The following is a 13,925-nucleotide window of genomic DNA, read 5'->3' on the forward strand; positions in this document are numbered from 1 at the left end:
AATTAAAGATTAGAAATGAAGAGTAGTAGTGAAAAAGAGAGTAAGAAATACGAAAACTGTGAGTGTTTGGGTGTTTATGGGTATATTGTAAACATTTGATTGTGAAAGTCAGGTAGTTTTTTGGTGTGAGGTATTTCCTACTAAAAAGCCTGTAAGTTTATCCTGGGAAATTTTCTCTTTGAGTGCCTTTTGGGTAAAAGTAAGAGCAATCTGCTGAATTTAATGTACACCTCCCTTTAATCTCTCTCTCTCCTAATGTGTCTCTCCCTCTCTCTCTCACACACACACATATACACACATACACAAGCACACTTTAAATCCTGGGGGGAATAAAAATAAAACAAATATACTTTTTTTTGCTTAACTTATAATAGCCTGTGTTTATTCTTCAATGATTTAGCTAGAGGGGAAAAAAAACCCAACTTCATTTCCCCCTTCATTTGTATAAGCATATTTTCTGTACCCTAGTTAGAAAAACTGTTTCCCTCATAAAATTTCTTTAGATATTTCTATTTTATCCATCCTGTGATTGCATATGCTTGTTTAATGTAAGACTATTTTGTTAACTGTAACTACCTGAATATTTTTGGCAAAAGGTAAGATTTAAAATAATGCAGAAAAAATGAAACGGAAAACAGAATAACTTCTGAAATTATGACTCCATAATTCATCTGTGATAAATTCTGTATCATTTCAAATTATCTCTAGTCACTTTCCTGGTAAGCTACTAACTGACATCTTTTTTTTTGTATGTGTGACCAGTCAGCTGATAAAATGCAAGGGAGGCAACTCAACTCCTTCAGTGATAAAAAGAATATTCACAGTCAGAGAAACATGGTTTTTAGTACTTACATGAGTCATAATTCATTTGCAAGATCCTGTGATCTGGTCCTTAAGGAAGTGGTCCTACCATTAATATTGCGGTGAGCTTGCATCTTCTGTGTGGTCAAGTAGGCTACAGGGTATCTCTAAGGAGCTGCATGTGAAGTTCATTTACAAACTTTCTCATCATGTCATCAGCCCCCTCCCCCCCCAAATAGAGTCTACCTCAGATAGGAATCTGGGAATTCCTTTTTCTTTGTTCTCCTCCTTTTTTTTTTTTCTTACCCCTTCCTTCCACTAATTTCCTCATTCTATTCTTCCTTCCACTTTCTTTTCAGAGACCAGATTTCCATTCTGGATGATATAATTTTGACTCTTTACTGTTTCCCTGCTAGAGTCTGTAGGTCCTTTCATTGTGATGGGGGAACAAGGAAAGGTTAACTCATCTTAACACTATTAACTGCTCCTCAGAGCCTAATTCATGTCAACAGTCTCTGCTGATTGTTTTTAAAGATTCCCTCCTCACTGTTTTAATTTTTAGTACCCACTGCACTACACCCCACCCCCTCTACACACACACACACTTCAAAGAAAGGATCACCAGCATCTATATTTATACAGAATGACTTCCAGTTATAACTGGTGGACTGGAGTGGTGGTAGCTTCAAAAGGATTTTTAGGGCAGGCCACGGTGGCTCAGCAGGCAAGAATGCTTACCTGCCATGCAGAGGACCTGGGTTTGATTCCTGGTGCCTGCCCATGTAAAAAAAAAAAAAAAAAAATTTTAGGCAATCTGATTGGAAGCCAGAGATGAGGCAGATGGGGAAGTGTAATCTCCTTGTCTTGACTGGACAGGGCATGAGACTTTGTCCACGGCCTCTCTTTTTATCATGGTCCAATCTGAACCATGGGTAAAACTCTCACATTTCTTGCTTCTGACAAGGGTCCCAACTTAATGTAGAGAAGGTCTCTGGTGATCTCCATAGTCTCTGGGATTTAATTTATGTCTTCCTACACTCATGAGGCTGCTAAAATGAAGTGCAAATTTGCTGTGATGGGCAAAATTTCCCATTATATTTTTGGGCTCTTGCCGTCTCTTAGATTTTTGTTCCCTAATAATTATTTACTTCTCGGATATTTGGTGCCTTTCACGCAGCATTTTTGGTTATTTTCATTGGAAGTATTGGTCCGATCATTTACCCTGATAAAGTCCTGAAAACAAAACTCTTTCCTTTTCTAAAATGTGCATTCAAAAATATATGTAAGAGCCCCAATCCCACGGCTGCATAGTGGTGGCGGCTGGAGCATGGGGTGTGAGAGCACATCTGTGATGCTTTCCGGATTTGTGCTTGGCCACTCCCTTTGCAGCCCTTCAGCACACACTAGAACATGGAAGGTTTTCTCCTTGGGGAAGTGAAAGATAAAGCCTACAATAGCTTTACCAAATGAATGATGTTGAGGTGGTTTATACAATTGACTTTCAGAAATATATTCCATGTTATCAGCTTTTCAGTTTTTACAGTTCTTTCAGTGAAGTAAATGAGCAAGCACTGAAGAAAATAAGTGTCAAAAAGGATGTGGTAGATTGGTACAAATTATGATGTCATTCAGATCAGATCAGGACTTTCAGAGAGAGATTGCTTCACAGAAACTTATAGAAGTATCTCTCAAGCCTGGAACTTGTTTTTCTGCTACTAACGCCAAGTATCACAACAGAAAGATACCCATAGGAGCACGCTTTACATAGACCTCAAGATGGACTTTTTCATAGGGTCCCTTTAGTGGTGGCCAAACTGGACATGACTGTGTCCAGTGGTTTTGGCCAAGCAGTAAAACACACGGCTCTGAATTTTTTTAAAAAAGAAGATGGATCTTTAAAGGAGGTACATAAGGTAAATGAAATGTATGTTTCATTACAGGAGGAATTAAAGAGTATATGTAAAAGAGTGGAACTTGGTGAGAAAGCAAAGAGAAACTACTAAGAGGATGTAAAATAGTAAAACAAGTAATTTAAAAAAAAAAGAGCAGTGATCCAAAAAGCAGTAGGAGAGAAGATTGTCCCAGAAGACCCACAGGAGAACACTTTTCTTTATCAAGCTTTTTGCACCTTATCTCTAAGTTGTGGACTTCTTCATTCATGTTTTATCTCTTTGAAAAATAAGCCTATTCTAAATTGCTGTTAATGCTAACAACCATCTCAATGTGGTAGACAAATTGACTTTAATGCAGAATACAATGACATTCTTTTTTTTTTTATACTTTTTTTTTATTAATTAAAAAAAGAATTAACAAAACAACTAGAAATCATTCCAATCTACATGTACAATCAGTAATTCTTAATAACATCACATAGTTGCATATTCATCATTTCTTAGTACATTTGCATCGATTTAGAAAAAGAAATAAAAAGACAACAGAATAAGAACTAAAACAATAATAGAAAGAGAAAAAAAAAAAAACCTATACCTCACATGCAGCTTCATTCAGTGTTTTAACATAATTGCATTACAATTGGGTAGTATTGTGCTGTCCATTTCTGAGTTTTTATATCCAGTCCCGTTGTACAGTCTGTATCCCTTCAGCTCCAATTATCCCTTCTCTTTTTTTTTTTTTTTAATTAACGGAAAAAAAGGAATTAACCCAACATTTAAAGATCATACCATTCTACATATGCATTCATTAATTCTTAACATCATCACATAGATGCATGATCATCATTTCTTAGTACATATGCATTGGTTTAGAAGAACTAGCAACATAACCGAAAAAGATATAGAATGTTAATATAGAGAAAAAAATAAAAGTAACAATAGTAAAATCAAAACAAAACAAAATAAAACAAAACAAAAACCTATAGCTCAGATGCAGCTTCATTCAATGTTTTAACATGATTACTTTACAATTAGGTATTATTGTGCTGTCCATTTTTGAATTTTTGTATCTAGTCCTGTTACACCGTCTGTATCCCTTCAACTCCAATTGGCCATTATCTTACCCTGTTTCTACCTCCTGCTGGACTCTGTTATCAAGGACATATTCCAAATTTATTCTCGAATGTCTGTTCACATCAGTCGGACCATACAGTATTTGTCCTTTAGTTTTTGGCTAGACTCACTCAGCATAATGTTCTCTAGGTCCATCCATGTTATTACGTGCTTCATAAGTTTATCCTGTCTTAAAGCTGCATAGTATTCCATCGTATGTATATACCACAGTTTGTTTAGCCACTCTTCTGTTGATGGAGATTTCGGCTGTTTCCATCTCTTTGCAATTGTAAATAACGCTGCTATAAACATTGGTGTGCAAATGTCCGTTTGTGTCTTTGCCCTTAAGTCCTTTGAGTATATTCCCAGCAATGGTATTGCTGGGTCGTATGGCAATTCTATATTCAGCTTTTTGAGGAACCGCCAAACTGCCTTCCACAGTGGTTGCACCATTTGACATTCCCACCAACAGTGGATAAGTGTGCCTCTTTCTCCGCATCCTCTCCAGCAATTGTCATTTTCTGTTTTGTTGATAACGGCCATTCTGGTGGGTGTGAGATGATATCTCATTGTGGTTTTGATTTGCATTTCTCTAATGGCCAGGGACATTGAGCATCTCTTCATGTGCCTTTTGGCCATTTGTATTTCCTCTTCTGATAGGTGTCTGTTCAAGTCTTTTTCCCATTTTGTAATTGGGTTGGCTGTCTTTTTGTTGTTGAGATGAACAATCTCTTTATAAATTCTGGATACTAGACCTTTATCTGATATATCATTTCCAAATATTGTCTCCCATTGTGTAGGCTGTCTTTCTACTTTCTTGATGAAGTTCTTTGATGCACAAAAGTGTTTAATTTTGAGGAGCTCCCATTTATTTATTTCCTTCTTCAGTGCTCTTGCTTTAGGTTTAAGGTCCATAAAACCGCCTCCAGTTGTAAGATCCATAAGATATCTCCCAACATTTTCCTCTAACTGTTTTATGGTCTTAGACCTAATGTTTAGATCTTTGATCCATTTTGAGTTAACTTTTGTATAGGGTGTGAGACATGGGTCTTCTTTCATTCTTTTGCATATGGATATCCAGTTCTCTAGGCACCATTTATTGAAGAGACTGCTCTGTCCCAGGTGAGTTGGCTTGACTGCCTTATCAAAGATCAAATGTCCATAGATGAGAGGGTCTATATCTGAGCACTCTATTCGATTCCATTGGTTGATATATCTATCTTTATGCCAATACCGTGCTGTTTTGACCACTGTGGCTTCATAATATGTCTTAAAGTCAGGCAGCGCGAGACCTCCAGCTTCGTTTTTTTTCCTCAAGATGCTTTTAGCAATTCGGGGCACCCTGCCCTTCCAGATAAATTTGCTTATTGGTTTTTCTATTTCTGAAAAATAAGTTGTTGGGATTTTGATTGGTATTGCATTGAATCTGTAAATCAATTTAGGTAGGATTGACATCTTAACTATATTTAGTCTTCCAATCCATGAACACGGTATGCCCTTCCATCTATTTAGGTCTTCTGTGATTTCTTTTAACAGTTCTTTGTAGTTTTCTTTATATAGGTTTTTTGTCTCTTTAGTTAAATTTATTCCTAGGTATTTTATTCTTTTAGTTGCAATTGTAAATGGGATTCGTTTCTTGATTTCCCCCTCAGCTTGTTCATTACTAGTGTATAGAAATGCTACAGATTTTTGAATGTTGATCTTGTAACCTGCTACTTTGCTGTACTCATTTATTACCTCTAGTAGTTTTGTTGTGGATTTTTCCGGGTTTTCGACATATAGTATCATACCGTCTGCAAACAGTGATAGTTTTACTTCTTCCTTTCCAATTTTGATGCCTTGTATTTCTTTTTCTTGTCTAATTGCTCTGGCTAGAACCTCCAACACAATGTTGAATAATAGTGGTGATAGTGGACATCCTTGTCTTGTTCCTGATCTTAGGGGGAAAGTTTTCAATTTTTCCCCATTGAGGATGATATTAGCTGTGGGTTTTTTATAGATTCCCTCTATCATTTTAAGGAAGTTCCCTTGTATTCCTATCTTTTGAAGTGTTTTCAACAGGAAAGGATGTTGAATCTTGTCGAATGCCTTCTCTGCATCAATTGAGATGATCATGTGATTTTTCTGCTTTGATTTGTTGATATGGTGTATTACATTAATTGATTTTCTTATATTGAACCATCCTTGCATACCTGGGATGAATCCTACTTGGTCATGATGTATAATTCTTTTAATGTGTTGTTGGATACGATTTGCTAGAATTTTATTGAGGATTTTTGCATCTGTATTCATTAGAGAGATTAGTCTGTAGTTTTCTTTTTTTGGAATATCTTTGCCTGGTTTTGGTATGAGGGTGATGTTGGCTTCATAGAATGAATTAGGCAGTTTTCCCTCCACTTCGATTTTTTTGAAGAGTTTGAGGAGAATTGGTACTAATTCTTTCTGGAACGTTTGGTAGAATTCACATGTGAAGCCATCTGGTCCTGGACTTTTCTTTTTAGGAAGCTTTTGAATGACTAATTCAATTTCTTTACTTGTGATTGGTTTGTTGAGGTCATCTATGTCTTCTTGAGTCAAAGTTGGTTGTTCATGTCTTTCCAGGAACCCGTCCATTTCCTCTAAATTGTTGTATTTATTAGCGTAAAGTTGTTCATAGTATCCTGTTATTACCTCCTTTATTTCTGTGAGGTCAGTAGTTATGTCTCCTCTTCCATTTCTGATCTTATTTATTTGCATCCTCTCTCTTCTTCTTTTTGTCAATCTTGATAGGGGCCCATCAATCTTATTGATTTTCTCATAGAACCAACTTCTGGTCTTATTGATTTTCTCTACTGTTTTCATATTTTCAATTTCATTTATTTCTGCTCTGATCTTTGTTATTTCTTTCCTTTTGCTTGCTTTGGGATTAGTTTGCTGTTCTTTCTCCAGTTCTTCCAAGTGAACAGTTAATTTCTACATTTTTGCCTTTTCTTCTTTTCTGATATAGGCATTTAGGGCAATAAATTTCCCTCTTAGCACTGCCTTTGCTGCATCCCATAAGTTTTGATATGTTGTGTTTTCATTTTCATTTGCCTCGAGGTATTTACTAATTTCTCTTGCAATTTCTTCTTTGACCCACTCGTTGTTTAAGAGTGTGTTGTTGAGCCTCCAGGTATTTGTGGATTTTCTGGCATTCCGCCTATTATTGATTTCCAACTTCATTCCTTTATGATCCGAGAAAGTGTTGTGTATGATTTCAATCTTTTTAAATTTGTTAAGACTTGCTTTGTGACCCAGCATATGGTCTATCTTTGAGAATGATCCATGAGCACTTGAGAAAAAGGTTTATCCTGCTGTTGTGGGATTTAATGTCCTATAAATGTCTGTTAAGTCTAGCTCCTTTATAGTAATATTCAGATTCTCTATTTCTTTATTGATCCTCTGTCTAGATGTTCTGTCCATTGATGAGAGTGGTGAATTGAAGTCTCCAACTATTATGGTATATGAGTCTATTTCCCTTTTCAGTGTTTGCAGTGTATTCCTCACGTATTTTGGGGCATTCTGGTTCGGTGCATAAATATTTATGATTGTTATGTCTTCTTGTTTAATTGTTCCTTTTATTAGTATATAGTGTCCTTCTTTGTCTCTTTTAACTGTTTTACATTTGAAGTCTAACTTGTTGGATATTAGTATAGCCACTCCTGCTATTTTCTGGTTGTTATTTGCATGAAATATCTTTTCCCAACCTTTCACTTTCAACCTATGTTTATCTTTGGGTCTAAGATGTGTTTCCTGTAGACAGCATATAGAAAGATCCTGTTTTTTAATTCATTCTGCCAATCTTTGTCTTTTGATTGGGGAATTCAGTCCATTAACATTTAGTGTTATTACTGTTTGGATAATATTTTCCTCTGCCATTTTGCCTTTTGTATTATATATATCATATCTGATTTTCCTTCTTTCTACACTTTTCTCCATACATCTCTCTTCTGTCTTTTCGGTTCTGACTCTAGTGCTCCATTTAGTATTTCTTGCAGAGCTGGTCTCTTGGTCACAAATTCTCTCAGTGACTTTTTGTCTGAGAATGTTTTAATTTCTCCCTCATTTTTGAAGGACAATTTTGCTGGATATAGGAGTCTTGGTTGGCAGTTTTTCTCTTTTAGTAATTTAAATATATCATCCCACTGTCTTCTAGCCTCCATGGTTTCTGCTGAGAAATCTACACATAGTCTTACTGGGTTTCCCTTGTATGTGATGGATTGTTTTTCTCTTGCTGCTTTCAAGATCCTCTCTTTCTCTTTGACCTCTGACATTCTAACTAGTAAGTGTCTTGGAGAACGCTTATTTGGGTCTAATCTCTTTGGGGTACGCTGCACTTCTTGGATCTGTAATTTTAGGTCTTTCATAAGAGTTGGGAAATTTTCAGTGAAAATTTCTTCCATTAGTTTTTCTCCTCCTTTTCCCTTCTCTTCTCCTTCTGGGACACCCACAACACGTATATTTGTGCGGTTCATATTGTCCTTGAGTTCCCTGATACCCTGTTCAAATTTTTCCATTCTTTTCCCGATAGATTCTGTTTGTTTTTGGAATTCAGATGTTCCATCCTCCAAATCACTAATTCTATCTTCTGTCTCTTTGAATCTATCATTGTAGGTATCCATTGTTTTTTCTATCTTTTCTACTTTGTCCTTCACTTCCATAAGTTCTGTGATTTGTTTTTTCAGTTTTTCTATTTCTTCTTTATGTTCAGCCCATGTCTTCTTCATGTCCTCCCTCAATTTATCGATTTCGTTTTTGAAGAGGTTTTCCATTTCTGTTCGTATGTTTAGCATTAGTTGTCTCAGCTCCTGTAACTCATTTGAACTATTGGTTTGTTCCTTTGACTGGGCCATATTTTCAATTATTTGAGCGTGATCCGTTATCTTCTGTTGGCATCTGCGCACTTAGACAGATTTCCCTGGGTATTGGATCCAAAAGTTTGGAAGATTTTCCTGTGAAATCTCTGGGCTCTGTTTTTCTTATCCTGCCCAGTAGGTGGCGCTCGTGGCACACGTTTGTCTGTGGGTCCCACCAGTAAAAGGTGCTGTGGGACCTTAAACTTTGGAAAACTCTCGCCGTCCAGGGGGTTCGCTAGCCGAAGCGGCTTGAGCCGGCCCTGGGTCCGAACGCAGGGAGGGTTGCTGGTCGCCGCAGCCCGGGAAAGAGCCCGTCCGAATTTCCTAGTCGGCCCTGGGTGACAAGCGTGGCGGGAGGGCGCCAGCGGCAGTGGCCCACCCGGGAGAGTGCACGCTCCCGGGAGTCACGGGTTTGGAAGGGGCCTCCCCCACCCGTCACCATTCTCCGCGGCCTGGGGGTTTCCGATCCAATTCTCTCAGTTGGTCCAGGGGGCTGCGCGTGGTGTGGGCGCCAGCCGCCTTGGTTTCAGGGGACCGCCTCTCCAATTCTCCCAGCCAGCCCGGAAAGGGGGAAGGGAGTGACTCCGGCCGCTTGCCACCCCGCCCGGTGAGGCCCGCGCGCCTCGGCGATCTCACCCGAGCTGCTTCTCTCAGCCAGCCAGCCGTTCCAGGATGGGGTACGCTGTCTTTTTTATCTCTGTTGTGGCTTTGGGCGCTTTCTGTATCGTTTCTACTCCCCTAGTAGCTGTCCTGGAGAAGAAACTAAGATCCGCGCGTCTTACTAAGCCGCCATCTTCCAGGAAGTTACAATGACATTCTTGAAGCTAATGAAGCTAGCGGATAGCAAATAATTAAGTGTAAAGCTTCGGATGCAGATGATGGATGACAAGACAAGAAATAACTGCTGTTGGAGGTAAAAAAAAAAAAAAAAAGATCACCTCAAACAGATATTGGTAGTAATCAAGAGGAAGCTTCCACAATGAGCAGTCCAGAAAAAGATGACATTGTGAAAATGAAGGGTTCTGGTCACTATCCACAGCTTCCCACATTGGTCCTTTTAGACCAAAAGGGGGTCTAATTTTGGTCTGAAGGGTAAAGCTGAAATATTGCTTTTGTTTTTGTTAGGTTCAACTATCTGCCGTAATACATAGATAAAATCTAATGCTTCTTTGAAAAGTTCTTTTATGTACTGATATTTTATGTATCAGGTGCTTTTATTTTAAAATCAAAACCTTTTTTGCCTCTTTTACTAATGTGCTGAAAAGCTTAAAAAATGTATTTAAGAATTTTGTACACCATGCTTTAGAACTGGAAAAGAGAAGAACATTATTTTCACAAAGCGGAAAGAAGCCTAAAGTTTGAATGAAAATTTATTTTTATCTAAGTCATTAAAATTCCTACTCCTTAAGTGATAATAAACAGTACATTCTGGCTAGGTTTCCAGATAAAATACTGGACACCATGTAATAACGGGACACACTTAAACAAACAAACAAACAAAATCATTATTTATATCTGAAGTTCAAATTTAACTAGGTGTCCTATATTTTTATTTGCTAAATCTGGCAAGCCTAATTATGGCAGAATTATAATGAAATAAAACAATAATTTCTCTCTGGTCTAGGTTCCTCCCTTCACAAAATTTGAGTGAATCCAGAATTTGAGCACCGTTTACAAGCCTGCTGATCCAATATATTTAAGATCAGCAGTCGTTCAATTAACTGAAAAGGCCAATTAAAGTAGGGACTCAATAGTGATACATGCATATATATACACACACACACACACACATATGGGCATGTATGTACATACAGTATGTATATTAAAAGATTTGATTTTAATATAAAATAGAAATGTACATTCATTTGCCAGTCTTTGGTATAGGGCCAGAAACTCTTCTGAGTGTGACTGCACTAACTGAAGTTCACACTCATTACTCAAGCTTTATAATTCCCAGTTTTGGTGTCCTTAAAGTGAAGCAAGAATTTAAAGAAATTTACATAGGAAAAAAAATGATGATAATATATGTAGCCATGTAGTGTTTTCAGCAATTTTGTTATATTCTTAATATTTTGTTATTTCCACTTGGCTTTTTTTCCTTTTCATGAGTTATTTAACTGTATTTTTTAGGTTTAAAAATATATTTTACATTTGATTTGTAAAAATCTTATTGAGGTATATAAGATATAATAATATTTTAGTCCCTGTGTTGGGTGATGCTTTTTTGATGTTGATTATATTATTATAAAAAACAAACAAATATAAACAGTGTCTTACACAGTGCATTGATGAGCATGTGTCATGAAACAATGCTATTATTATTTCAAATCCATGTATCTGAGTTCAGAGGACAGTCTCTATGATGTGAAGTTTTTTTATTTGCTAAGAATTTTCAGATAACAGTTAATTTTCTTTGTGTGATTGGAAAGAATGTATATTACCTATGTGCTGATGCAGGGTTTTATATATGTATGTGCATTAGTGTATGTATACATATATATATACACACAGATATATATAGTCGTATGTAAAAGGATGCATATATATTATACTTGTAAATTGTTATTCAAATAATCTACCAGTTTCTGATGGAGTTATATAAAAACTTCCAGAAAAAAACAAGACTTCCAGAATGATTGTGGTCATATTCATTTTGTTCGTGTCACCTTATAGTTATGTGCATTATATATTTTTAGACTCTATTGTTAGGTATCTTTAACCACATGATTATGATACCTTTTCGAGTGTTCTTTTTATCCTTATATAATTCCCTTCATTGTCTTTATGTGTTTTGCCTGAAATTCTACTTTTCTTATATTGTTATTGTGACACAAACTTGTATTTTTGCCTAGTGCTTACATTGGAAAACATACATATTAGGTTAGCAGCTTTGTTTAACTATTATTTTATAAGGATTAAACAATCCAGAGGTAAACTGCCTTAAAAAGTACTCAGTATATTAGCTCTGAGTCCCATAATTCTGCTCTGACTCAGATAAATTGTAATGTGCTGTGTGTAGCTAAATAGCTGTGTGCAGCTAGGAAACACCACTATACAACCCCATTTAAATGCCTTGTGAAGACCAGGTAGCCAGGAGGAAACAATTCAATAAATGCCCCCTGTGTCTACAAACAGAAGTTCAGATAAAAGCTGCCTGTAGCAAGATTTTATTTAAGTAAGGAAATACAGGAAATAGAACATTATCATATTACACAGATGTCAAGAACTGAGTCAAGAATTTACAGGGAAATTGCTGTAAGCATCACTGATTTGACCATATAGATGGAAAAACTCTTTTGTTTTATTTATTTTATTTCGTATTAAAGAAGTTGTAAATTTGCAGAAAGACCATGTAGAAAATATAGAGTTCCCATACACCTGTCCCCATTTTTAACACCTTGCATTAGTGTGGTATCTTTGTCACAATTGTGTTTGTTTGAATTTCTGGACCCCAGAAAAGCCATGTCCTTTAATCCTCATTCAGTATTGTGGTGTGGGAATTTTTTAACTGTTCCCATGGAGATGTGACTCATTCAATTGTGGGTATTAACTTTTGATTAGAGGGAGGTGTGACTTCATCCATTCCAGGTGGGCCTTGACTGGAATCCTTTAAAAGAGGAAACATTTTGGAGAGATTCCCTTTTTAGAGCTACGAAAACGATGAGAGGCAGAGCCTACACTTCCAGAGACCTTGGAGATGAAGAAGGAATTTGTCCCCGAGGGAGCTTCATGAAGCAAGAAGCCTGGAGAGAAAGTTAGCAGCCATCGCCATGTTCGCCATGTGCCTTTCCAGCCAAGAGAGAAACCCTGAACTTCATCGACCTTTCTTCGGTGAAGATAACCTCTTGTTAGTGCCTTAATTTGGACATTTTTATAGACTTACTTTAACAGGGACATTTTCATGGCTTTAGAACTGTAAACCAGCAACTTATTAAATTCTTCTTTTTAAAAGCCATTCTGTTTCTGGTATATTGCATTCCAGCAGCTAGCAAACTAGAACAACAACTGATGAGAGAATATTTGTTATATTGACTATAGTCCATTGTTTACATTAGGGTTCACTGTTTTTCTACCATCCTATACTTTTTTTGTTTGCTTTACTTTTATTCTAGTAGTATTTTTTAACAAAGAAAGAAGGAGAAAAAGTGCGTTACTTAACCTTTGAGGCGCATTTTAATTATTCCCCTTTACATGCAAAAACATTGACAGCATATTTAAGTCTGCTTTTCTCTTATTCTCAAGTACTTGTTTTGTGTGTGCCATTTTTTCACTGAGTTGTAGTATAAAATGAGAAGTACCCTCTCAAATCACCAGAGAGATTATGTGATAATCAGTTTAATTTGTAATCAATGTCCATTATTCCTCCAAGATTCTTTATTTAGGTAGTTTAATCACAGCTCTTAAGTACTGCCTTGAAATTTAGGATAAAAATAATGTCTAATTTTGGTATCCTTAGTCACAGAAATAGTTGTGGAAGGAACTGTACACTAAGAAGATGGATGGGTGCGTCTCCAGGTATCCTACATTATATTGGTTGAAGACAATTTCTTAAAATGTTTCCATTTCTTTCTACATTATTTAGAGTTTTGAGTTGAGGGAAAGGGGAGGGAAAAATTGATTAAATGAGTTCCTGGCTTTTGGCAGGTGTTTTACTTACATAAATTTACTATTGCTTCACTGCCACTTTTCACAGCGTGACTATAACTGAATAGTTCTGCTTATTGTTTACAGCATCCCATAATGTAGTTGCCACTATCACCATGTTAGAAATTTTGAGGATAAAACTCTTTCAGTTAAAGTGGATAAACTATCCAAGGCTATACAATATGTGCTGATTTAATTGCAAAGTCTACACCTTAACACACCACTGCCAAAATTTACAAAATATCTCATGAAAGGAAACATTTAAGAATAGGGGAATCTACAAGACTTGATTATTTAATATTTATTAAGATCTCTGAAAATTCACAAGTATAGAAGATATTTAGTTAGTAATAGCCGATAAAATTATTTGTTTCAAAATAAACATATTTTTTATGTTTTGGTTTTTGAATAGTTAAAATTAGGCTGTTAAAATTTATTTAATTTCAGTTAATCACCTTTTTATTTAATTATACTATAAGGTCAATGATGTTTTGATATTTTAGATCAAATACATAGATATTGGGAGATTAAATCTATAACATTATAATTATATTAGATGTTTTCTATGTGTTGGTGAAACAGATATGATTAATTTATACTT

The 13,925-nt window shown here is 36.2% G+C and overlaps 1 protein-coding gene and 1 pseudogene across 5 annotated transcripts in view; one reads left to right on the forward strand and one right to left on the reverse strand.

Annotated features, from left to right (window-relative positions):
* Positions 1–13,925, reverse strand: part of SLC38A11 (solute carrier family 38 member 11) — a 224,152-nt gene that overhangs the window by 74,091 nt on the left and 136,136 nt on the right. The gene's annotated exons all lie outside the window — the stretch shown is intronic.
* Positions 2,129–3,099, forward strand: LOC143675770 (BRCA1-A complex subunit Abraxas 1 pseudogene; annotated as a pseudogene).

The sequence above is a fragment of the Tamandua tetradactyla genome, chromosome 3, assembly GCF_023851605.1.
Source record: "Tamandua tetradactyla isolate mTamTet1 chromosome 3, mTamTet1.pri, whole genome shotgun sequence".
Taxonomy (NCBI): domain Eukaryota; kingdom Metazoa; phylum Chordata; class Mammalia; order Pilosa; family Myrmecophagidae; genus Tamandua; species Tamandua tetradactyla.